We start from the raw sequence: 27759 nt of genomic DNA on the forward strand, positions 1-27759 counted from the left end.
AGGCAAGGGAGGGGAGACAGAGAGAAGACAGAGACAACTATCTTACTAGGCCACGTGACATTGAGATCGCACAAGTGATTGGTTGTGACTATAGGTCCATTTATTGTGAGGCCTGGATGGGGAGTAGAGCCATGCCCCCTACCTCAGCACACCTGAACACTGTCGGCCTCATTACATGGTAGGCGGAGAACCATGGCGCTATTAGCGCCATGGTTCATGCCGGTAAAATACCGGCACTGCCTTGGTGGAAAGGGGAATTACCGCCCCATTCCAAGGTTGGCGGGGCGGTAATTCCCCCTGCCACCATTGCCCTTCCCATTTTTGCCCCATAGGGATCTATGGGAATGGGGAAGGCGCTAATTACGGTACCGCAAATTGCGGTACCGTAATTAGCTCCACTGGTCCCTTTGCGGGTTGGTTTTTAACGCCTGCAAAAAGCAGGCGTTAAATTCCCCAACCCGCAAAGGGACCTCGTAGTAAGGCGGTAAGGATTTACCGGTACCGGTAAAATACCGGTACAGGTAAACCCTTACCGCCTACCGTGTAATGAGGCCCTGTGTACTGTAAGCACCCTGCTCTCCCCTGGCCCTGTGGAGAATGTCCTCAGCACCACTCCGTGCTGTGTGCGTGCTTCTGCAGTGCAGTTCCCTGCACACCACGCTCGGGCTGCTGTGCTTAGGCCAGCCAATCCCTTCCACCACTTATCATGTAGGTGGCAGCAGGTGGCGGTGGCTGGCTAATCAGCCCGTCAGTCACCACCAATTAGGACTGGATGAGATTTTCACATCTGGCAACTTGTCATCTCTCGCTTAGTGAAGCAAAGCCGGCTTCAATATTCTGACAATACAACATGTCTAATTCATGTTAAACACCAAAGCAGCAGTTAAAAGACCCATGCATGCCCACCCGCTGCCCTCCTTCATGTACAGATAGTATGGCGCGTGGGGAAATAAAGTGCATGAAACGAGAACAAAATATGCCATTACAACTCAGAGGCCTCCATAACTGCTCTGGAGCTTTAACAGCGATCAGTGGTGGAAATGGAAAAAATGTGGAGGGGGGGTCCCACAAAGGCTGGTGTGGGGCAGAGATTAGAGGGGGGGTGTAACTAAGAGGTGGAGTTCAGAGGGGGAGGAGCTGCCAGTGGAACTCCGATCAAAGGAAATGTTCATAAAAATAGCGCAATTTCTTTCATTGCTTGAAAAGTACAAAGAGCCTGGTTAGCACCTTACTATGGTCTGTGTCGTTTTCAAGCCATCTTTCTGAGTAGAGCATTGTTGGGGGTTTGTCCTGACCCCCATCTGTAGCCGTAAGCCCCCAGTATCCAAGGACTCACACCACACACGTTCTTCGGTCTCGGGTTTCCCGGTCGCACTGACGCAGCCGGGAACGCTCCCTTTATTTATGCTGCATGCGGCGGCGTACAACATCACACCGCCGCGTGCCCGTCCCTTCAAGGGGCCGCACCACACTCCTCCTTTTTCGGGAGGAACAACAAGAAACACTTTAATAATACACACTGCAAAACAAACAACTCTATTTAACTCAACACTTCAAACAGTTTCCCCACACACCCCTTTATTATCAACCACCCGGGTCCCCTTACTCAACAATCCTCAGACTCAGGTCGATCAGACAAATGTCCCAGCAAGTAATCGCTGAGGTAAGCGGGTTTCCCTCGCCCAGCCCTCTGAGGGTACCTCCTGCTTACCTCCGGCACGGGTAGTCTCTCCGCTGGCGTTCCCCTGACAGGGGACTCAGGTGTACTGGAGGGGCCTCCTCCGTCGTCAGGCATCTCCATTAAGTCCAGTTCCGGGGGTGGGTCAGTTCTCGGGTCCCCCAGCTTCTTGAAGAAGCTGACATTCCAGGTAACAGCGGACCTTCTGCCCGAGGCACTCACCATAGACCCCTTGACGGCCACAAGGTCCAACGGCTCCGGCTCGTAAGAAAGGGAGAGTTTTCCATGGGGGTGTCTGTTGCGGATGAGGACCTCGTCACCTGGCTCCAGCCGCTGTGGGTGGAGCCCTCTTCGCACGTTCTCCTGCTCGATCCTCAACCGCCAGTCCACCTCGACCTGTTGGTTGTCGATCACCTCCGGCTCCTTCTCCCCAACCTCGGGTATCATACCCCTCAGGCAGCGCTTGAACAAAGCCTTAGCCGGAGCCACCCCCGTGGACGCATGCAGGGTGGTGCGGTACACCGCCGAAACTGATAGAGGTCTCTCTGGAGGGACTGTCCCTGGCCTTGGGTGATCCTGAATGTCTTGTTCAATGTCCTCATTAACCTTTCGGCTTCACCATTTGCCCTCGGCCACAAGGGGGTTATCTTCCGATGCTGTACCCCGCAGCTCTCCAACAACTCCGAGAACCGTTCACTCTGGAAGGGCGCCCCGTTGTCAAAGCACAGCGTGTGGGGGAACCCATGGGCCGCAAACACCTTCTCCATGGCCACCACCACATGTTCAAAGGCCACTGAGTCCACAAACTCCACCTCCAGATACCTTGAGTATTCATCGACGATCACTAGGAAGTGAGTGCCCATGGTTGTTGATCCGAAGTCTGCATGGACCATTCCCAGGGTCGTGTGCCCCGAGGCATTGCCTCAATGGCGGGTTCTCGCTGCAGGGGAGATGCAGCTTGACACCAGACACAGGCCACCACAAAATCGTCCACCTTCTTCTCCAGTTCAGGGAACCAAACCTTCAGTCGTAGCCTGGCCTTGGTCTTTGCCGCGTGCTGGTGTGCATGGTGGGCGAGGGTGATCACATCCTTTACCTTGGACTGAGGGACTACTATCCGGTCCCCTCTGAGCAACAGGCCCGACGCCGAGAATGACAGTTCCTCCCTGACCTTCCACAGCTGCTCCAGTCCTGTCTTGGCCTCTTGAGTCCCCCCGCCAAGGAATGCCCGCACCGACTTCCAGGAGCCTTGCTGCATGGAGTGCTTTAGGATTTGGAAGCACTCATCTTCGGCAGCAGCAGCCTCCAGCTCGGCCAGGGGCATTGCGTTGGGCGTGGCCGCCTCCACCACCATTCGAACATGATCATCGGACTCCTTAGCCCATGTGTCTTATTCTACTTCCCCATGCGCTCCAGGGTGCGGGGAGAGATAGTCCGCTCCATTGTTCGCCCCCGGTTGATACACCAAGGTGACCCCATACTCAAGAAGAGGGAGCATCCACCGCTCGATCCTTGCCGGTGGTTTCGAGGATGACCCTGTGAGAATGGGAAGCAGGGGTTTATGGTCCGTCACGACTGTCACCGGGCACCCCAGGACATAGAGCCTGAAGTGCCTGCAGCCCCAGAGAACCGCCAGCGCCTCGCGCTTGATCTGCGAATATCTTTGCTCCGTTTCAGACAGCGCCTTGCTGGCGTAGGCCACTGGACGGACACCCCCGTCACGATCTATCTGAGTTGGCACGGCGCCCAGGCCAAATGGGCTGGCGTCCACGATAACCTCCGATGGTAAGGCCGGGTCAAAAAACGCCATGGTGTCCTCAGCCGTCAGCGCGCCCTTGATGTCCTCGAACGCCGCCTGCTCAAGCGGGCCCCACTGCCAGGTTGATTCCTTCTTTGTCAGGGCCCTGAGGGGCTCAGACCTTAAGGCGAGATTTTGAATGAATCTCCCACAGTAAGTGACCATGCCGAGAAAGCTCCTCACATCAGACACCGACTCGGGTGGCTGTGCCTTCTTGATGTCCTGGACCTTCCTGGGATCCAGCGACACACCATCCTCTTTGAAAACAAATCCGAAGATTTCGTTGGAGGGGTGCAGGAACTCACATTTTTCCCTGTGAAGAGTGAGGCCAAGTGACTGCAGTCTCTCGAATGTCTTTGCCAGCCTCTGTAGATGGTCCACCTCTGTCCTCGCGAACACCAAAATATCATCACTAATGTTCAGAACGCCCTCCAGGTCTGTGAGGGCGACTCGGATGATATTCTGAAAAACCTCCGCTGCCGAGGACACTCCGAAGCTAAGTCTTTTGTAGTGGTAGAGTCTCCGGTGGGTGGTGAATGTGGTGATGTACCTAGATTCTGGGTGGAGGACCACCTGATGATAGCCCACCCGCAGGTCCAGCTTGGAAAAGAAATGAGGCCATTGCACCTCTGCAATGATATCATCAATGGTTGGAGTGAGGTGCCTCTTCCTCTTAATGGCCTTGTTCAGCAGCCTCATATCAACACAGATACGGACAGAGTCAGGTTGCTTGGGCTTCCTTGCCATGACAATCGGGGACACCCAGGGGGGTCGGGCCCTCCACCTTCTCAATTATGTCGAGGTTGACAAGGTTGTTCAGTTCCCTGTCCACCTGCTCATGAAGGTGGAATGGAACCCTGCGGTGTTTCAGGGCGATGGGCTGCACGGACTCGTCAATATGCAACCTCATTGGGTCACCAGCCATCTGTCCGATTCCATTAAAGAGAGCGGCATACTTATCGAGCAGGTCGTTAATGTCCTCCAGGTACACGGAGTATGCAAAACTGACAATGCCGAGGGCCTCAGCTGCAGCGCAGCTCAACAGAGTATTCGTGCTTACTGGCGTTACGTAGAACCGGGCAGTGATCTGTGAGCCATCATGCTCCACCTTCGCCACGAATGCCCCATCAAGTGGGATCGGTTCCAGCCCCCCAAAAGCAAAAATGCGAGCTTTCGGTGTGACTAGCTTGGGGGGGGCGCGTCCATGGCATCATAATGTCCCCGGGCCATCACATTGACTGACGCCCCCATGTCTACCAGGACCGGGACTGGCGAGGGGTTGACCTCCACCACACATCTCGGCTGTCTCCTGTTCTTCTCCCTCAGGACTGCCACACTGGAGACAAAGAAAAAGTTCTCTTCCTACTCTTCGTCTGCCTCCTCCACCTGGGTCTCTTCCTCGCCCTGGTCCACCTGGGCAACATTCGGCAGGCGGTTCTGGCGCAGGTACCTGGACCGGGCCGGGCCTCTCAGCACCATCACGGGCAGGGCTGCCTTGCACACCAGAGAAAAATGATCAGACAGGCCTCACCTACCACATGTCCTTCCCGCCGCCAGACACTCGGTCGGGTGGGGAAGATCGTACCCACATTTCTGGCAAGATTCACCCGCTCTTCCAGCTCTGTCACAGGGTCCCACCCCAGGTCTTCTGAAGCCTCTTCCACCTCGCCACATGGCACACACCTCCTCAGACTTCACTGAGCGGGACCCCGCCTCCATCCGGGCTGCTCGAGCTTCAGCCACCTCGTGACATCGGCCCAGTTCAAGGATGCGGGGCAGTGCGAGGCCCGGCTCTCTCAGGACCTGTCTTCTGAGTCTGCCCGAGGAGCACGCCTGGATCAGCATAGTTCGTATCATGTCCTCTGCGTCGGCCCACGCACATGCCAACGAGAGGCGCCTGAGGCGTCCATAAAAGGTGTCCAGCGTTTCATCTTCCTTTTGTTTTGCAGAGAGCATTACAAATCTTTCATAGTCCGAGTTGGCAAGGGGCAGAAAATGAGCCTGGAGGGCAGTCTTTGCCGCATCATAGAAGCCATCCCCTGGTGGAAGCGACTCAAAAATCTCCTGGACCAAAGGCCCCGCCGAATACAGCATAGTCGCCAGCCTGCTGTCATCATCCATCACCTGTGCGGCCCTAAAGTACATATTGAGGCGATCAACCCACCTCTTCCATCGGGGCCCAATGATGGATGGCAGGGCCGACACGTCAAACTCAGGGATGGGTTGCAGGGCCGCATGGGCTCGTGCTTGAGCCATGACGGGAAGTCCTTGCTGGGCAATCGGCTGCACCGCTGGCGGCGCCTGAGGCACAGGAGCTTGGCCTCCAACTAGAGCTTGAGGGGGTTGCGGTGGAATTACTGCCTGTGGTGGCGCCTGAGGCAATGGAGCCTGATCCACTGCTGGAGGGGCTTGCTGTTGAGCTGCTGCTTGTCCGTCTTCCTGGGGAAGCTGTTGAACTGTTGGCAGCCCACTGTCTTGATCATCAGCCCCATTCATGGGTTTGAGCCCACAGGCACCCCCAGCATAGACCTTGGGGGCCGCAACTCAACACCCACACCACCAAGAAGGACTGATGCCCCACCCAGACAAAAAGAAATGTCCAACCTGGGGGCGAAGAAGATGGTGGTGTATTGCCACTCTCTTCAGCCTGCCTCATGCGCAAGCACAGCAACTGGACACGAAGAAGAACCAAGAATAAGAAGATGGAGGGTCCACCACTGCAGCAGTCTTCACTGATGATGAAGAGGATGAAGAAGAGGAAAGCTCTCCAGACTGATGATGAAAGGGATGAAGAAGTGATCAAAACCCCAGCTGCAGCAGCACCCTGTGGGAACAGATGTTCCAAAAATTGAGCCAAGAAAGAGATCTGGGCTATGCAGGCCCAGCCATTGTAGCCCTTCTCCTTGCTTGCACTCGACGTAAGAGACCCAAGATTTGAAGAAAAATGAAGAAAAATCAAAACATTAGGCTTGGATGCCGTTCACCGCCCAAACCAGAGCTCAGTGAAGTTCCACGGCCCCACATACAAAATGGCCACCAGCTGCGTGCGTGATGTACAGCCTAAGGCACGAAACGAAATGCTGTGATTCCGTTCCAGGGAAAAAATTGCATCTGTAGCCGTAAACCCCCAGTACCCAAGGACTCACACCACAAACGTCCTTCGGTCTCAGGTTTCCCAGTCGAACTGACGTGGCCGGGAACGCCCCCTTTATCTATGCTGCACGCGGCAGCGTGCAACGTCACGCCGCCGCGTGCGCGTCCCTTTAAGGGGCAGCGCCACAAGCATTATCGTCCGTGTTGACATCCCCAAAACTACAAATACCAGAATTAATTTGGGAAAGGCAATGATCACCGAGCTCGCAAAGCTGGAGGCTCGCTGAGAATTGCGTTTTCCAAATGGATTCTGTTTTGTGCAAACTGTGCGCTTTCAGCTCTTTTACAACGAATCTGCTCTGTGCAAGCACACTGGGCACACAGGCTCTGTGCACACAGTGCACTTGCACAGATCGCATTAGATCACCGAGGCGAGCCCCTAGGTTCGCTGAGACCTAGGAAGGGGGGCGGACCCAAGAGAGCGCTCATGGCGCCAATGTGATGTGTGGCCCCGCCCACCGCTCCATACGTAGAGCTGCAAGCGCTTTAGTTTGGGTTTTCATTGTTTAAAAAATAATAATCGAGTGCGCTTAGAGGCTGAGGCACACATCTGATGCCGGATCTAGTTTCTGGCGAGAGCCGGCCCATTGGCCAGCGCTGGTAACGATCCATGCCCCGGATGGCAGGCACGTGATGTCACCCGGACTCGCGTGAGCCGTGCCACACAGGGTCGTTCTAGGAGCAGGTCAGCAAGTGTAAGATTTTCAGAATCCATGGCGTACTTTCCAAAACATAACAGTGAAATGCTTCATAAACAAGCACAGGGTCGGATTGGCCCCTAGGCCTTTCGGGCCTCGGGCCGAAATCGTCCCTGGGGAGTAGGGGCTGGTTTCTGGCTACACCTGGGTCGGTTTGAAAAAAAAATGGAATTTTTTTTTTTTTTTAAATGTTTTCTTTTCAAAAAGCCTTTCATCCTTCTTTGGTAGATAAATGAGTACCAACACAGGTTGGGTGATATTGTATGCATATTTGTTCTATAAAAAAGAGCTTAAGCGTAAGTGCTATACAATAACATATCATTATTTGGCCTTGGACGTCTGCTTGGATTCACAGTAATTTAGAGTACTTAGGTACAATTCTATTTGATGCCACTTCCTGTTTAGTCAAGGGGTGAAAGGCCGTGTTTCATCGCTTCCCAGGTTGTCACTTTGGGGTGGGGTCAAATGACATCACTTCCGGTGATGTCATCAGAGGTCAAGGGATGTGAGGCGAGGGGTGTGCCACTTTATTGAGGCGAGCGGTGAGACACTTTTTTTTGGGTGACCGATCTATTTCTTGGCCCAGTCCGACCCATGCAAACTTCAGCGGGCTAAAGGTGGCTGCAAAATGACTTCCACGAGGTGCTTCTCTTAGCTTTTAAATCCAGAGACAAAAGAGTTCATGTTTGAGTCTCCCGTAAAAACACTCAGGGGCCTGTTATGTTTTCATTTTTGCAAACACGGTTCCTCACTGTGTCATTTTTTTCATTTGCACGGCAGGGTGCAAAGTGAGAGTTCAACTAGCGGCATTCACACGATGGTGTGCCACCCCTTTTAGTAAGATGAGCACCTCCCAGGGCTCGTGCCAATGTGACATGTATGTGACCATGTGACTTACTTACTTACCGAGTGTCCATTCAGTGCCACAGCGAGTCGTAGAGAGGGCTGGAGCCCCTCCTTGTCTTGCTCTGATCCGATCCATGACCCCTGGAGAATCGTAGCATTCGAACAGCCACGCTCCACTGATCCAGAACGCGCCTCGACAACACACCTGCTGTCCCTGACACCATCTACATGCTGGATCACTGTGCAGCACTTGCACAAATTGCCAGCTACTCTACATGAACCATTTCACTATAACCTGGGCATTTGTCCAATAGCTATGCCGTTTGTATCCAACCTCACACATTCTGTCAGCCCCTTCGTTTCCCCTCCAGTAAGCTGCTGCATGAGACATTTCCTTTGGTTTGGCATAACAAGGCCGCAGATTTATTTTTTACATATACATGACCACTGCAAACAGGTAAAATTTTAGTTCCAACAGGTGTGGCGACTGCTCCTCGTCCTGCTTCCCCCTTTTTCCTCCATATTGATTGCAGGCACAACTCCCCCAAGGCCCTCGAGTCTGAGAAACCGCCTGCCCATGCAGGTCTTTGCAGACTGGGGGAGCGCCGTTTGTTGGGGGGAAGTTGAGCCCCAATTGCTACCGCCAGACACCCCCGCCGTTTAGGCTCCCAGGAGGCGCTGTCTAGAATGGGCGAAGCCCCTTCCGGTTTAGCAATGGCTCATTCGGAGTCTTTGTCTTATATTAGGTTGCCACAACACGCCTGTCCATCCTGCGACAACGACGTCCAGGCTCCGCCATAGCTGTAGGGTGGGAGGGTGGGAAAAAGAAGTCCTCCACTCTTGGCGGGCGCCCGGCTGCTGGAAGAGCTGCAAGTGATCCTGTGCCGGGCGCCCACCGTCTTTATGCCCCAAGCCCCGCCCCCTTCCTTTGTTGCCCTTCGCGGGCTTTCCTGGGCTCTTGGCGCCCTTTTCTCTGGCTCTTTTGCCGCCCTCTCCTCTGCCCCTGTGGGGGAGGGGGAAGAGAGCGTAAAGGAGGAAGGCCTCTGCCCCGGTTATCGGGGTGCCTCCTCCATTCGCCGTGCTCTCCCCTCGTCACCTTCATAACCTGGGCATTTGTCCAATAGCTATGCCGTTTGTATCCAACCTCACACATTCTGTCAGCCCCTTCGTTTCCCCTCCAGTAAGCTGCTGCATGAGACATTTCCTTTGGTTTGGCATAACAAGGCCGCAGATTTATTTTTTACATATACATGACCACTGCAAACAGGTAAAATTTTAGTTCCAACAGGTGTGGTGACTGCTCCTCGTCCTGCTTCCCCCTTTTTCCTCCATATTGATTGCAGGCACAACTCCCCCAAGGCCCTCGAGTCTGTGAAACCGCCTGCCCATGAAGGTCTTTGCGGACTGGGGGAGCGCCGTTTGTTGGGGGGAAGTTGAGCCCCAATTGCTACCGCCAGACACCCCCGCCGTTTAGGCTCCCAGGAGGCGCTGTCTAGAATGGGCGAAGCCCCTTCTGGTTTAGCAATGGCTCATTCGGAGTCTTTGTCTTATATTAGGTTGCCACAACCCGCCACGCCAAAGGTGGGTTACCGCCCACCGTGGCTCCCCCCTTTCCTGCTTATAAATCCAGTAGTTTCGTGCAGATGTTCCAGAAAAACAGATCCATTCCCTGCTCCGACAAATGCACCCCGTCCTTCAAGTAATACTCCTTGTTTTTCCGATTGATCAAACCATGTCTGATATGTTGAAAGCCTCTCCCTTTACAAAACTTAGCCATGGCCCAGTTCAACTTCCTCCTTGAGTTTTCAACGGCTGCCTGACTCTCGGCGCCCCTCCATTCGCACCTCGAGATGATTTCAGACCACACGATTTCCGTGTCCCCCAATTCGGCCGCTAGATCCTGCAATGAAGACATCATTTCCCTGAGTAAGATCCCCCTCCCCAACTCGGCCAAATCATTGCCGCCGAGATGAACCACCAATACATCAGGCCTCCGGTGGCCCCTCAGGAGACTGCGTATGTGCCCTTGTAACTGTGCCCATTTCATGCCCGGCACTCCGTGCCACTGCACCCGATATTCCCCGGCGGTCAGCACCTCCTGCTCGGCTGACCAGCTTCCCTTGGCCCTCGACACAAACGAATGGCCCACCACCCAGGCAGACCGCCGCCTTCCCCGCCTTGTTGCTACTGCGAGGAAACAGGAGGGAGGAATTGTTAGTCTTACATTTTTTCAGGCCTGACATACCGCTTAAAACAACTGGACCTCCAGCCCCCAATTTGTTTGATTGACTCCGCTCCCAGGCCCATCCCAGCCGCAGTTGTGGCGGCCCCTATCCTGAAGGAATGTGTCCCAAAAACCCCTGTTGAGAACCCCGCCTCCCCCAGTGTCCTGTCTAACACCTTTTTAAACTGAAACAGGCTTAATGCTGACCCGTCGTTGTGTACCAGAAACGGGGCCTCGTCTCCTGTGTGGCACCTATGACTCACATACCTGCTCACGCATCCTACTGGACAGACCGGACTGTCCTGGATACTCCCTAACGTGATCATTCTGCCTTTCCCCGTCTGATCGGTCTTAGACCTCCTCAGAAATATGCATAACCGTTCCCCTTGTACCCTTATGTCACAGCTCCTCAGGAAACTCAAACCTTTACCCTTCTTGTTGGCTGGCACCAGCTCGCTTACCCTTAATGCCCCAAAAAATGCCAGAGAGAAGGCTGCTGCGAACAATCCTTTTTCATACTCGTCCCTGCACACCACCCCCAAGCTCTTGATCAATTTGTGCAACTTCCCCACATCTATGGGCCGTCTCTCGTCGGGTTTCGCCATCACCTGCTTGGCCCAACCCCTCATGGCCATGACAATATAATGCTCCCTGGTGGGGTCAGGCATGCCCCTTAATTTGTAGAATTGGGCAATCGCCGCCAGGTGGTAAGCCACCCAAGCCCTGGACCTTCCTTGGCTCCAAGACCATCCCACAAAGGCACGCACAGGCCTGCCCTTTTCGCTCTCGGGCAGGATATTGTTTTGGAAGGCGACGAACCGTTCCCAGCACACCTTGTATCTTCGCATAGTGCCTGGTGCGAGAGCCGTGTCGATCAGTGCACTCAGATCTCCCCAACCAATCCCCACCACTGTGTCTGGAAGGGTGTCATCCTTGCGCTCGCCTCTGGATGGTTTTCCCGGAACCTTCCCCACTGCAAACGAGAAAGAGAATCAGCGGCCACATTCTTAACCCCAGGTATATGACGTACCCTGACCTCTGCTTTCAGCTGCAGCAAGCACTTTGTCAGTTCCCTGAGCAGCCCCAATGCCCTACCATTCTTGCTAGTTCCCTGATTGATAATCTGCACCACCGATAGGTTGTCCGACCAAACTAGCACTTTTCTGTCTTGCATCTGTTCCGGCCAGAGCTTGAATGCCACCACTATCGGGAACAACTCCAGCACTGTAATGTCCCTGGAGATCCCCTTGGACTGCCATTCAGCCGGCCAGGCCTGCCCGCACCACCTCTTGCCCAGGATGGCCCCAAAACCTAGGGCCCCTGACGAGTCGGTAACCAGATTGGGTCCATCTCCCTTCCCCAGGGGTTCCTTCCACACCAATACCCCGTTAAAATGGTCTAAAAAGGTATTCCACATTTCCAGGTCCTTCTTAACCTCCTTTCCTAGGCGCACGTGTTGACCCGCGTGCTCCAAGCCCACCATTTTCAACTCTATGCTTCTAGCAAATGCTTTACCTGAAGGGATCACTTTGCCTGCAAAATTCAGGCTGCCCGCTAGGGACTGAAGCTCTTTCAAAGTGGCTTTCTCTTTGCCTAACAATCCTGCGATTACCTCCTTCAACTTTAGTACTTTGTCTCCCGGAAGCCTGCACACCCCTGCCACAGCGTCAATTTCAATCCCCAAAAACACCAGTGACGTGACCGGACCCATAGTTTTTTCTCTAGCCAGAGGTACCCCAAACTCTTCCATCAACTCATGAAATACCATCATAAGGTTCTTGCAATCATGCGTCCCTTTGCTCCCAATAAACATGAAATCATCGAGGTAATGCACCATCCCCCCGACCTTGCTTCTTTGCCTTACTGCAAACTCGAGGAATCTGCTAAACCTCTCAAAATACGCACATGAAATTGCACACCCCATCGGCAAACATTTGTCGTAGAAGTAATCCTGTAACACCTTGAAACCCAGCAAATGGTGGCTGTCCTTGTGAATTGGTAGCAACCGGAAAGCTGACTCAATGTCCGCCTTCCCCATGAGGGCCCCCACCCCCGCCGCCTTCACCAAATCCACTGCATCTTCAAATGCTGCGTAGTGAACCTTACATTCTTCCCCCGAGATGCCATCGTTCACTGACTCCCCCTCGGGGAAGGACAAGTGCTGTATAAGTCTGTACTGCCCTTTCTCTTTTTTAGGTACCAAGCCCAACGGGGACACTACCAGGTTCTCTAGTGGAGGTGTGCAAAAGGGGCCAGCCACCCTCCCCAACTGTACCTCTTTCCCCACTTTCTGCGCCAAGACCTCAGGCATTGCTAGCGCAGATTTCAAATTACGTGCCTCCTTAAGTCCTATCTGTCCCTGGAAAGGAATCTTAAAACCCCACCTGAAACCCTCCCATAACAATTTTGCATCACCCTTGTCACTATATGTATTCAGGAAAGGCATCATGGCCTGTAAACGTATTGGCGTTGGCAGCTGTGTTTTAATCATGCTTGCTTTTCTCCTTGCCTTTTGCGTTGCCCCTTGCCTTACCTTCTCGGCTGGCAGGGCTGTGCCTCCCTGTGCTTGCAGCCTTTGAGTGTTTAAACCTGCACGCATTACCATAGGAGCACCTCCCTTCTGCAAACAACCAACATTCTGGCAACTCCCCTTGGTAATTGGGCCGGCTGTTCCAAGAGGAGTTCCCACGAAAGGACCCCCTCCCCTTTGAGTAGGACCCCCTGCCCCTGCCCTGGGCTGGTCTTTCGCTTGCCACGCTCTCATCTACCGGCCTGTCTGGGACCGTTTTCGTGTCTATGCGCCCCCCCACATCCACTTCATCCCAGATCATTGCTGGCCATACCTGCATTTTGAGTCTAAAACCTTTATCGTAGTTGCTCCATGTATCCCCCCCATGCTTCAGGTATTGCTCGTGAATATACTGCTCATACGCCATCAATGCCACGCCATCTTGTGAGAATTTTTCTAACATAATAGTGGCATAAACCCTGAATGCCCTTAACCAGGTATGTATATTGAGCTCTATTTTTGGCCTCTCCCTCTCCTTCTTCTCCCTTTCCCATTCAGTGGGCTCGCTGAAGCCTTGTCCCGAGGGGACCATCCACAACAACTCCATAATATCCATGAACTCCTTCCTCCATACCCGTTCTTTGTAAGCCAGCGGGATGTGCCATGCCAATGCATTAATCGCCACTCTGGCCGGTGCAAACCCCGGCATTGGCCTCCCGTATATCGTGTTATTGCTGGCCTGCTCCTGCCCGTGCACCTGTGAAGGAGCCTGTGCCCCCCACCAAGGAGTCCCCCCAATTTGTGGCGTGGTATTCGCCCCTTGCGTTGCCATCTGCCCCGGGTTCACACCCATTACTGGCTGACCTACACCTACCACGGGCTGACTCGCCCCCGAGCCAAGCTGCTCTGTGGCCCCACTACCCCCTTGCATTCCATTACCCACCATGTTCAAAGCATTATTATTAACAGGCAACTGACAATTTGCCCCCTTCGCCCAAGCTTCCATACATTCCCTGAACATACCTTTCACCATCTCCAAGGTGGTTGGCACCTCAGCTGTTACCGCCGGTGTGGCTACAGGTGTGCTGCGAGGACCTCCCACTGGCCTTGGAGCCTCAGCAGGGACAGGTGCCGGAATGGCTTCAACCTCCTGCACCCTCCCCCTTCCCTTGGGGTTGGCTTTCCGCTTCTGTGCTGCCGCCGCTTGCTGCTGGCTGTCCCTCGGTTTCTTGGTCATCACTCTTTTTCTTTTAACGACTGGCTCATCCTCCTCCTCGAGCTCCTCCATGTCCAGTTCTTTCCCTTCCTGCGAGTGCACTTCCACCCATGCCTCCTCGATGGGTGTAGGTGGAAACAAGAGCGGTGACTCGGACCTCTGGTTGCGCCCTGCCACCTCAGCTCCCACCTGTGCTGCCATCAACTGCATCCAGCTGGTGCCATATTTGTCCCCAGCCCTCCTTGCCATCATCAAAAATGCCTCCAAGTCATCCTTCTGTTGTTCCTCCTGGTTTTTCCCTTGCATCTGCATGGTTCCCTTTTTACTCAATGACTTCTCAGCCCAATGCCCCACTTTCGATGGTGTCCTTTCTTATACGCGCTTTGAATAGTTCTGTAGCCCCCAACCACTCCTTGCTAGTCCGCTCGTGCCACTCCTCGAGGTTTCTGCCTTAGGGCAGCACCTTTAAGCGCTCCTTGAACAGACTGAGGCGCACGCTCCGCAGCCCTCTCTTTGTCCTTTCCTCTGTAGGTAAAATATCCCCTGCCGACACCCAGGATCGAACTAGGGGCCTTCAGCCCTTCAGTCTAATGTTCTCCGCACTGTGCTATATCGGCTGCCTCCTCCCGCAATACCCCTCTCGCAGCTCCCAACACATCCCGCTTTCACCGCCGCGAGCGTGTAGGTCCCCGTAGCCTCGCCGAACAGCTGACTTGAGCCTTCTCCGGGGAACTCCTTGTCCTCGCCTTTCGTTGGCCGCGAGCGTTTACTTCCCGCTGCCTCGACGCACAGCTGGCCGTCGCCTCCTCCTTCCCGACTTCTTTCGTGGTCGCCGTTGACGCCAACCCCGGATCGTTCCCCTCGCAGCACGAAAAAACGAAGTCCCGAAAAACTGCTCCGCTGCCCCACGATGCTGCTTCCAAAAAAGAAGTCCTCCACTCTTGGCGGGCGCCCGGCTGCTGGAAGAGCTGCAAGTGATCCTGTGCCGGGCGCCCGCCGTCTTTATGCCCCAAGCCCCGCCCCCTTCCTTTGTTGCCCTTCGCGGGCTTTCCTGGGCTCTTGGCGCCCTTTTCTCTGGCTCCTTTGCCGCCCTCTCCCCTGCCCCTGTGGGGGAGGGGGAAGAGAGCGTAAAGGAGGAAGGCCCCTGCCCCGGTTATCGGGGTGCCTCCTCCATTCGCCGTGCTCTCCCCTCGTCACCTTCACACTGCAGATGATTCTGATGCAGTTCTGCCCTTTCTGCACGCCGCGTGCAGATGATAAAATGGCCGCCGCAATCTTTAGCATCCGTTGCTGAGCAACAGGCCGGTGCGAGCGATTGACCCAGCTTCTGCATTTACTGGGCCCACCCTCACCGGAAGGCATGATCCGGCTTCCTGGTAAAGACACTCTGTGAAAGGTACATGCCTGTCTGTGCCTGTTCGTGACGGGCCGCTGCACGGACTCCCCTCAAAGATGATCTCCCACATGAGTAGCCTGCATATGCCCAAGTGGCAAGTCCAACACCTCTGATTGTGCGCTGCGTGCTGCAACTGCGGCCCACTCACACTCATCCATTATATTATCCTGAATGTGCTATAATCTGCCCTAGACCCGTATGCTCACTGTACACCCTCATTGTCTGTGTGCCCCTAAAAGCACTCTGTACCCATTCTGCCATCAGATAGCACTCACCACGGGTACCACCCCAATCCTACCAATAGACGTGTGCGTCTCCAATCCATGGCCAATACAGCACTGCCCCCAAGCCGTCCCGCACCTCTCCAGCCCTGCAATAAGCTCATTGGGTGCAGTACAACTATAGCCCAGCAAGTACACACCAGGACTATGGTCAAAGGTCACTACCTGACCGTGAAAACTATAACATTGGAAATTAATATAGTTGCCAACAATAGTAACGCTACCCGCCTACCTCCTGACGCACGTGATGTAACCCCAAGTACTACTAACCACGGTGCACCTGCCACTGTTCGCATGCCCCGCGACCTACTGCACTATAATGATGCAACTAACGCAAGTCAACCTAACGCTGTAACACCCAGCCCTATCCAACATGCTGCCATCTATGTTGATGATGACAATGATGCCAATACCACATGCTTACCTAATGATATATCACCAGTTACTATCACACATGTGCCCCCTGTCATACAGCCCAACTATGATGGTACTGACCTCACAACTGCATGTATATTCCCCGCGGTGATATCTAGCACCACCACCAGTGCCGAAACTAATCCTGCCCACCCACACCATGAGGTGACATCCAGCAACAATACCAACGATACAACTCCCACAACACAGACTCCTCACATTACCCCCGCCAACAGCAAGGCCATAAATAACCCTAACAGCTCACACCTAAGATGCTCCCTGATCCACGCTCGATCTATTAATGCACACGCCCCAGATATAAATGACCTCATCACCACCCACGACCTCGATATCCTTATGATAACAGAAACCTGGCTACACGAAGCATCAGGCCCTGCGCTATCCCTTGCCCTTCCACCAGGCTAAACCATCATCAGACAGGACTGCCCCAACCCTAGGTGGAGGAGTAGCCCTGATAGCTAAAGACTCCCTCTCCATCAGAAAAAAACAGATAAAGACATAAACAACACTAGTGACTACCTCCTCACCAAAATCAACCTCTCTGACCAGTGTACCATCACAGTACACCTCATCTACTGACCACCAGGTCCTATAGGAGACTTCCAAACAGCCTTGACTGACCTCCTCTCTGGTAACCTGAAACAGTCAACCAAAGCCATCTTACTAGGTGACCTTAACCTAGGGCTCAGTGACCCTTGTGACCCAGCAGCCAAGGCACTCAACGCTGCCCTTGAAACCCTTGGGTTATCCAACACCATTAGTGGACCCACGCACACACAAGGACACACCCTAGACTGGATAACCCAGCACAACTGTTCCATCTCCATCACAGCCAACACACCTACCCCCTAGTCCGACCATCATGTCATCCACTTCAGCATCCCTACTGCCAGAAGGAAAAAGATATCAGAGCCACCCCTGCCCCGAGCACTCGCAAGAAGTTCTAGGCAACTTAGTAAAGACAACCTACTCCCATTCTTATCAGGACCAGCTTTCAAGCCTCCCCTCTCGGCTGACCCACACACCTATGACATAGCTATAAAAAGCAGCAGTGGAAGCTATTGCACCACTCAAACCTAGAAAAGCCAAACCTACCAGCCACACCAATACCTGGTTCACCTCAGACCTCCTCACACTCCGATCCAAGAAACGTGCAGCCCTAACTCTATGGCAAACATCCCACTCAGAGGAAGCCAAACATGACTTCAAATTAAAAGCCAAAGAGTATAAAAAAGCAATAACTCACGCCAAAGCCACATCCTTTCAAACTAGAATCCAGGAAGCCCAATCCAAAACCAAAGTGATATTCTCTATCTTCAGAGATCTAGAGAACCCTACACCTACGCTACAGAATTTCATCAAAGACAACACTTGGTGCGACAAGATCCAATCGGCCATGAAGGACAAGCTTAACACCCTCCAATCCAAAATTCAGGCAACTGGACAAACACTCAACATCACATCTCCCTCCTTTACACCACCACACCAGTCAGATACTGCTAACTCCTTCTCCTTCAAGGAAATCAAAGAAAGTGACATTACTAATATCATGAAATCTATCAAACCTTCTAACTGCAAAGGTGAAATCTGCCCTGCCACACTCATCAAGGACTGCGCAAGCCACATTACCCCATTCCTTACAGCCTTTGTGAATGCCTCCATTGCCACCAGCACAGTCCCATCTTGCCTTAAGGAAGCCTGGGTCCGCCCCCTCATCAAAAAACCCACCCTCGATCCTTCCACACCCACCAACTACCGGCCCATCACGACATTCCCCTTTCTCCTCAAGATACTCGACAAATCAGCCTGATTGCAGGTACAACAATTTATTGAGGGGAACCAACTCCTTGGGTTGCGTCGGTCAGGCTTCTGCCCAGGGCACGGGACTGAGACAGCCTTACTTGACTTAAAAAACCAAATGGACGACGCAAGAGACTCAGGGAATCCCGCTCTCCTCCTCCTCCTAGATTTATCAGCGGCATTCGATCTTGTTGACCACAAGGTCTTATGCCACCACCTCTCCACCACAACCAACTTCTCTCCTATTGCTACCGCATGAATCACCTCCTTCCTGCAAGGCAGGACCATGCAAGTATTCTCTGACATGGCCTCCGCCTCACCTACTATCATCCTATGTGGTGTCCCACAAGGATCATGCATCTCACCCACCCTTTATAACATCTTTACACGACCCCTCTTTTTAATTTCAGACTCCCTGGGTATCACATACACTAACTACGCCGACGAGACCCAGATCCTCCCCACACTAACAGGAGACTATGACACAGAGTCTAAGACACTTAATAACATTTACAACACGATCCAAGCCTGGATGGCAGTCAATGGTCTCTGCCTTAATTCGGACAAGACAGAACTACTAATGGTTGGTTCAAAGGAAACCCTCAAGAACCTTTACCCCAAATTCAGCCACTTTATGATCGACAGCATTAAAATACACATAGTCAGCTCAGTAAAGCCACTGGGTGTCTATCTCGACTCCAATCTAACAATGACAAAGCAAGTCAACGCCATTGCCTCATCAGCGGCATACCATGCCAAGCTCATGACAGCAGCCAGACCCTTCCTATCCAAGGAGAACTGCATCACCATCGCCAGAGCTTTCCCAGGGTCAAGACTAGACTACTGCAATGCACTGTTCTTAGGAACTTCCACTAAAAACATGAACAAACTGCAGATAATACAAAACAACGCTCTACGCGCAGCCACAGGAATCCCCAAAAAGGAACACATCACTGCCACTAGGATACAGGCACACTGGCTCCCAGTCAGAGAAAGAATCCTCTTCAAAGCGCTTGCCCTCACTCACAAGTGTATCCACCACACGGCTCCACCATACCTCTCTGAAAGAATCCACCGATCAGCCTCCACAAGACCAACCAGAACACAATACACACACATGCTCATTGTCCCCAGAGTTAAGAGGACCCGAGCCGGGTGTGTTATCTTCCATTACCTTTCAGCTCTGCAATGGAATGCACTACCACCCCCCTTAAGAGGAGAAATCTCCCACTTAGCATTCCATAACGCCATAAAAACTGTGCTCTACACCTAAATCCTGCCTGGACGCAATGTTCTGAAAAATTGTACTAATCCCTATATATATGGCTGATGTCAGAAAGTATGTACCCGATATTATTTTACGCTTCAGTATGCTATGCCAATTGCATTGGCAATTGTATTGTACTCCATGTGAATTTTATAACTAAGCATGCCACAAGTAACAGCGCCATGTTGCCCTTGAGCTGTATGTGCGCTATAAAAATGCAATAAACAAATAAATAAATTACTAAAGGGAGCCGCTGCATGCACGTGCTCCAGAACGACTGCAGACTCCAAAATGGAATGACTGAGTCAGTTTCTCAGTTCAAGCCTGCAGGTCCACACTGTGTGAGCACGGGCCTGCAGGCCATGGTGCTGTGGAGCCTTCTTGCCAGCAAGGTGGCCAGGGTCTGCCCCGGCCGGCTGGGCATGGTCCGCCCTGCCCCTCAATAAGATCGGGAGACCCCTGGCAAACCACAGAGGCGCTGTGTCCGAACAGGGCGGGCTCAAGTGGCATCGGCAGCCCCCACAACACACACTGGTGCCCCGCCCTTTTGCACTTCGCCGTGCAAATTGGGAGCATGCTGTATGCCCTTGACTCGACATTTACGATGGCGACCACCCCATTTTTGCTGGTGTAAACAGCTGACAGACTCCATAGTGACCCACAGCATTTGAGGCAAAACGAAAATGCTTGCGGGGGAAATGCCGATGTTTTGGTATGGCGGAGAGAAAGGGAGTGGCCGAATCATAAGTCACGATCCGCCCCTCCTCTCTGTCATACAAATGCAAGAAAATGAGCCATGCTCTGAATAAATGGCGTAAAAGATTTGCCACCGCTTTTACGCCTTGCATTTACTTTATGTGCTTAATGATGTGAGCTCCAAAAAGTGCTGAAATCTGGGCCTCCCCTTTCTGTTAGAGCATACAGAGTGTTTGCACTGCCTCACCCAAGGATGGATGATTGAATGCCTGGGAGGTCAAGGCACAGACTCTTCAATGCACTTTTAAGTGTGAGATATCTCACATTAGTACTGGAGCGAGTTACATTGCAGTGAAGTGCTGGGGTGGGGGCTGGGGGCGATGAGTAACTTCCGCCAGCTTTCTTGGTGTTGCTGGTTGGACGCGTTTATTGGGGGTCTGCCCAGTTCCCTGAATATGCGTGTTCATGCAGCACGTGCAGCAGAGCTCTGATCAGATTTCCAAGTGAGAATATTTTAGGCAGTAAAACAAGTAATTGCCAATCAGGTATACTTTAGTTGAGCACAAGTATAGGTTTTATTGGGAGTGTTTGTCTCTTTTTAAAGGGTAAAAGCGGCTTGTGTGCTACTTACCTGCAGGGCTGAGTGTGTGTGTGTGTCTGTGTGAGTGTGTGTCTTGTGTTTTGCACATTGGCCAAACAAATTATGTTTTTCTTTAATATAGGGGCGTCCTAATTGCCACTCTCCCCCTTGTTGCATGGCACCCCTGCAAGGGGCCATGGTATCGTCTAGTGTATTGTGTCATGGTCACATGGTTACCCATGTGACCATCTTAATAAAAGGTCCGAGCCGCTTCCGGCTCGGCAGTCGAGACCAGCAAGACTCTGTGGTGTGTGTGTTTGTGTCAGCGCCATGGAGGCGCCCCACCACGTGCGCTGGGCCCAAGGAAGGGGCCCAGCTCCAGGACGGTGCCCCTGCCGGGCAACGCCGTCCGGACGGTGCCCCTGCCGGGCAACGCCGTCCCTGTGTGTCTCCCTGGCCCTGTGAGTCGGGCCAGGGTGGCGACCCCGGCCTGGGTGCCCCCAGAGCCGGGGCCGCGGTAAGCCGGTTGCCAGCCGGCCATGTGTGCCGCTCCGGTGTCCCGGAGCGGGTGGGATGAACCCCCACCCTTCATCGTGCGGCGTGATCGCCGCACTCCAGCGTGTTGTGTCGGGTGCTACCCGACACGAGTATGGGGCTGCCCGGTGGACCGGGACAGCCCCCAACACCCCTCACCCTACCACCCCTTGTCCCACAATTACCATAGATCTATATGTATGTGACCAACAACAGTCGAACACAAGGTCGTCGAGATAAAAGTGCTCCATGAAACCACACGGTACATTTGTGCACATACGTCTGGAGTTATTGAGTGTGTGTTTTGTACACGTGTCTTGTCTATTTCATGGATAAAGGACTCGCGTCCTCAAAAAGAAAGCGGGGTGGGACTCTAACGAGCTTTGGGAAGTGAACATTGGAAACATCATTCTGCTTGCCTTTCACGATTGAAAAAAAAAACACACACAGGACAAGAAAGTATTTGCCAAGGGAAGAGATTTTCATATTACCTTGATACTTAACTATGAAATGCACGCACCCTTTAAAATAAATCTGAGAAGCTGCGACAAAACATGTCCCATGTAATAAGATGTCAATAGGAGACATTTTACAACTCCACAACCGACGATGCCCTTGGTCTTGTGGGTGTCTCGTGTCAAATGCTGCGAGGCCAGAGTTTTTTTTTTAGTGTCTTAAACAATGGAGGTTTGTGTGGTGGCGTCCACCCACGTGGTCCCTCGACCTGAGTCCTGCATGGCTCCCATAGATGTAGCCAGTGGTGGAAGTGGGAAAAAAAGGAACTAGTGGTACTCCAGCTGCATCCAAAGGAGGGAGATGGATGGTCAGCTAGAATGCCGGGTGGGCGGAGGGCGGACGTGGGGGGGCTCTAGCTGCATCCAAAAAGGAGGGAGTGGGATGGTTGTGTAACTGTTTTATAACACGGCACACTCCAGCCAGGGACTCCTTCCACTGACAATGAATGTGGCGCGCAATAAAAAACGCTTTTTATCTTCAATCAACCATGGGTTCTTTATTTGAGTAGGCCCCCAACCCATCTCGCACCCACCTTAACAGACGCCCCGTGTCGCAATGGACCAGGAACCAGGCCGGTGGATATTTATCAATTTTATGGTCAAATGAAAAATCAAGAAAAAATAAAGAATTGGGCAGCAGCCACTGATGTTGTGGCAATACAAATGCAAAAATCCCCACAACACAGTTAATTCAAACTCCTAACACAATATACAGCAACCTTTAATAGCAAGCAAAGATACATTGTTTTTAAAAGCAACAGATGGTATTCAGGTTAAGCACCCCTCCTGTAACACCCCCGCCCCCAACATTTGCTTACTAAATTCTTTCTGCATGGAAGCCAGTGGTAAGGAGTCAGTACGAAGAGGGAAAAATCAGATTTATGATTCAGCCCACCACCCCACGATGGGAGGCCAGAAAAGAAAATGAAAACCTTATTTAGGAGCAAAATGGCATCATCGGATCTCACTTGTTACTCGCACAGCAGTTTGCAACCGAGGTGGGATAGCTAGGACAGAAATCTGTGTTGCTACACCTGAGAAATAAGGAAGTTTACAGACAAGTAAGCAGGGCACTAGGGCAACATGAACACAAGGTAAGAAAACAGATTTTTGAAATGAAAAACAAATGCAAAAGAAAACACACGTGGCAGAATGGAAATGTGTTTCTACATGGGACTTGTGTTGACAGGCAGCCATGGAAAGGGCTTGGCTGTCAAAATCGAAAATTGGTTTTCAGGACAAGAAACAGCGGCACATGACAGATAGGATTCAGATAGAAAAGGGTTTCTCTCAATGGGACTATGGTTTGGGTTTTTCTATGGGACAAATGCAACTCGGAATTGGTAGGAAACCACACAAAACACAGGCAAATTTGTTTTTTGTTTAGACAAAGGCTAGTTTTGTTGAGACTATATTTTACTGGCTATACTCATTAAAGAAAGGCACTTGACATGAGGTGGTTGATTTCAAATGTCAACCAACTCACGATGAATCTCTTTATAGGGGAATTAATTGATGTACTTGAAAATAATGCTAAGGATTTATACAGACTTTTGAAAGATTTATGAAAGTAATGCCCTGACATGCACAGACTAATACAGATTTATCGATGGTTAGGTGAACAGATTATACTGGCAATTTGGGACTTGAATGGGATTTTAATGGAGTGCAAGGGTCAAAAGAGCAGGATATGCAGTTTGGCGGACTGGGGTTATGTGCTACTTACAATGTAAGCTCGTATTGGGATTCTGGAAAGCCAGCGAGGTCTCTGGACCGCTAGCCCATGGGATCTGGTCACTCTGGATGGCTGGGCCAAGGGATCTGGTCACTGGGCTCTCCTGGATGGGATGCTGGACAGCTAGTCAAGGTCTGGTCACTGCACTCTCTAGGCTGGGTCAGCTGCCTCCTCTCCTTTCTTCCTGGATTCTTGGGTGTGCCTATCTGGATGAATGGATGGATCTGCCTGGATGGATGGATCTGGTTTCCTGGATCTTGAATGGATTTCGATTCTTCAGTGAGCCAGTCTTGAGCAAGTCCCTTGTGTTTCTCTGTCCCCCCTTATATAGCCAAAATGACATTATCGAATTTACAACCTGGGGTGCAGTACCCTGGAATGATTCCTCACCAGGATAGGACAGCCTACCAGTCCTCCCTCCTCACCCTTGGCCAATTGGTTCAGGGGAAATTACATTCATGTGTTTGCATTTATGACCTTTCTTTGTCTTTCCAGCTTACTTTTCACCAAAAATGATTTATAGATCAAAATTTCAAACTTATACTAGCCACCGCCACTAGAAGTAGATATGCGGATTCACTAGGTCACAGGGAATTGGATCACCAACTCTGTGTGAGGTTGCATCGCCCTTTGACAAATCTTTGCCTTTTTTATGAAATGTATAATATTTAAAATTCTGCCAATGACTACACATATTCCCAATAACAATTTGCATCATTCCACCTAGTTTCATATTTGTCCCATTTATAATTCAGCCTGAAATGCGTCTTTCATGGCCATTTCAGTTCGCCAGGTGCTAGAAACATATACTTGGTCTCTTTACCTTTGTCCAAAAATCACATGGAAAACTGGTATAATACAAAATGACTGGGTGCTGGGAAAAATGTCAATGGGGTGGATTTGCCACATGTGTGGGCGGTGCTGCAGACCCCCACAGCAAACTGTCTCTGCCAGGCTCGGCTTACAACAAAGGACTTTTATTATACTCTTTGAAGTTTGACAGCTCCTCCTTCAGAGTCAGTGCTGGAGGAATTCAGTGAGAGCATGGCAAGGGACTAGCTCAATGGTGGTTTCTTGTGGGCACAGCTGTTGCTATTCTGTAAGTCTAGTGCCGCTGACGCAGATCGTACCTCAAGACTCCAGGTATGGCATGATCTGCGAACAAAGTGTCGTTGCTTCCTGATGGAAGTGGTGAAACAGAGTAAGATTGCTCAATGATGCAGAAAGATCCAAAAAACAATTTGAAGGCAAAAGAGCAGTCTCCCCTGCCCCACAGGCTCAGGAAGGGTTTCCGGGACACCCTTGGTGTCAGTCAAAATGGGCTTGCGATGAGGAACAAGGTGAACAATTTTCTTCTCTTCTCCTTCGTCGTGAGGCAGAGGAAAAGGTATTTTATTGATGTGTGTCGATTGAACCCAGTGTTTCTTTCCTTCTACTCGTACAGTGGTCTGTGTGGCCAATAGATTTTGAAACAGTCCTCTCCAGCGCAGTGCGAGACAGGATGCTCTTTCAAAGACCTTAGTGAGCACCCAGTCGCTGGGTCGAAGTCGATGACCTGACCCCTCGTATTTTACTGGGATGGCTTCTCGCACCTGTTGGTAAATCAAATACAAGTTTTGAGTTGACTGGTCACAGTATTCAAAAAAGAGCAAATGCTCCACGTCTTTCATTTGCTTGGGCTTGGGCAAATTCCAAATATTGGCTGGCCTTCCCATAACTATTTCATAGGGAGAGAGCCCAGTTTTCATTTGTGGGGTCGTCCGCATGGACAATAGAGCTATCGGTAAGGTATCTGGCCATTTAAAATTGCTACCTGCGCAAATCTTCGTCATCTTGTTCTTCAATATACCATTGTGACGTTCTACAAGTCCGGCACTCTGAGTGCGTGTGGCCGAATGAAACCGTTTATCGATCTGTAATCCCGTGCATATTTGCAGGATAATAGCAGCGTTAGAATGTGGACCATTGTCCGACCAAATGACCCTCGGATCCCAAACCTGGGAAAATATTCCGTAAGCATGGTTTTTGCCGTTGTTATTGCTGTAGCATCTTTTACAGGGAATGCTTCGACCCATTTGCTAAAGGCACAAATGACTACCAGAACATATTTGTAATTTTGGCAGCGCTCCATTTTGATGAAGTCAAAATGTATAACTTCGATGGGCACAGAGGGGGACCAAAACTACCCCTCGTGCCGATGTACCTTTCCCCACATTATGCTGTAAGCATACCATGCAATTTTAGACCAGAAGCTCAGCAGTTTTGAGATGTTTATATTTACCCAGACAGGTTCTAGCAATTTACACATTTTTCTAGCACATATATGAGTAGGACCATGAGCCATCGTAACCATAGTAGTGACATAAGCATCGGGTAGCATCCATCTTTTATTGGCATTATCTATCCAATAACCTTCATCGTCTAAACTTGCTAAACCCTCAGCCCATTGTTTAAGGCTTCTGGAGTGGCATCAGCTTGAATGTTTTTTATAGAATCAATTCCTTCATCTACCATACAAGTGTTGGTGACTTCTTTTGTTACATACATTTCAGAACACAAATCAGTGGCAGTCTGGTTGGCTATCCTGCCAGCAAAAGTGTTTCCTCTCCCTACATCATCTGTTACTTTCGGGTGTGCGGCGCACTTCATTATTGCCAGTTGAGTAGGAAGCACAAGTGCTGAGAGTAGCCGAACTATCAAAGTGGATGTTGAATCTTAGTTCCATGTGAGGTCAAGAAATCCCTTTCTGCCCATAATCTACTGACGTTGTGACCACCCCAAAGGCATACTGACTGTCTGTAAATATATTCACTCTAAGCCCTTTGGAAAATTCACAAGCTTTTGCGTTCTGGTCAATAGAACGTCTACAGAGTGGGGTACCATCACGGTTAAAGAGTGACCTCAAACCATACCTTCACTTTGCTTTACAGATGCAGCAACAGCTCTCAGACATCTCGGCAAAGCACATGCAACAGGATCAAGTGTGGAGGAAAAATAACCGCACAGTCTATTCTTCGCCCCATGTTCCCACGTTAACACAGCCAAAGCACATTCATCACATTCATGCACATATGAAACAAAGGCCTTGTCATAATTTGGTGTGCCCAAAACTGGTGCTGAACACAACGCAGCCTTGAGCAGATCAAAAGCTTTCTGCAATCCAAGTTCCATGGTAATGGCAAAGAAATGCCCTTCTTTGTCCGTGCCATCATTGGTTTTATCATTAATCAACCCACTGTCTACCGTACAAAGCCATGTCTATCAAGGCTCTGACCTCTTTCTTTGAATTTGGGACAGACATGCTAGAGATGCTTTTTATACATTCAGGTGTCAGTCTTCTTCCCTCCTTTGACAGGAGATAGCCTAAATAGGCGATCTCCTGTCGACAATTCTGAAACTTTTTCAATGAAGCCTTATGTCCATGCTCTGCTAAATGAATAAGCTGAAACACAGTGTACTCTGAGACCCCCGGCCGGCCCATAGAACCGAGGTTTGCTCAGAAGTACTTTAAGACGAGATAGCTGCACCCTTGAGATGGATGGGGGTGCAGATTTATCACTCCAATACCAATAAATAAGGACAACTCAATGGTTTGGCAAAGGGAGTCCGTTTAATGACAAGTACAAAAAACGGGAAGCCATGGATATCAGCAGTGATGCGATCATCCTTCTCGCGTCAACTCCAATGAACGTCCTACAAGTTGTAACATTTATACTCAAAACACGTCAAAATTGATGTATAACACTCAAAAGTCAACATGCAATTCTATTGGTTAGGAAAAGGTAACTTTACTATAGGTACTATATCTGTATATGGTAACGGAGTGAGGGGATTGGGTAAACACTGTCAGGTGGGTGTCTAAACCCTTCCTTCAAAAATGACTACTGTAGATGTCACTAAAAGTACAACGTCTCATTGGTTCGTCTAACTATAGGACCCTAGATTATTTAGTCCATTGTGATTGGGTTGGCACCAAGCCCATGCATACTTTTCCACTTTGCTTAGCAGCACGTAGAATGGTCGGCCAGGTGTGGGGTGCCCCTTAGTTACCCGGCCTTCCTCCAATTATGGATACAATCAATCTTCACTTTAGTAGCCATGTGTCAATTAGTTCACTGTGGTTGGTCTCGAAACTGCATCTTCTCTCTGGAAAAGTACTGTTATCTCTGCTTGGTCCGGTGCCAAGCGTAGGTGTGAACCTGTGCTTCTTCTTGCTCGGCTGGTCACGTGCTTCCCACACCATGAATTTGTCTAGTTTCTCTCAATGTGTGTATTTGATTCTTATTTAGCCTGCCACCTGTCTACGTCTTCTTATCTCGACCTTTCAGAGGCAGGATATTCTGTTCTTAGTTTCAATTAAAAGAAGCTACTGTTCATAGCTTCTATTGGTATGACCTT

Source organism: Ambystoma mexicanum, chromosome 9 (genome assembly GCF_040938575.1).
Source record: "Ambystoma mexicanum isolate Mex_15411 chromosome 9, UKY_AmexF1_1, whole genome shotgun sequence".
In the NCBI taxonomy this organism is placed as follows: domain Eukaryota; kingdom Metazoa; phylum Chordata; class Amphibia; order Caudata; family Ambystomatidae; genus Ambystoma; species Ambystoma mexicanum.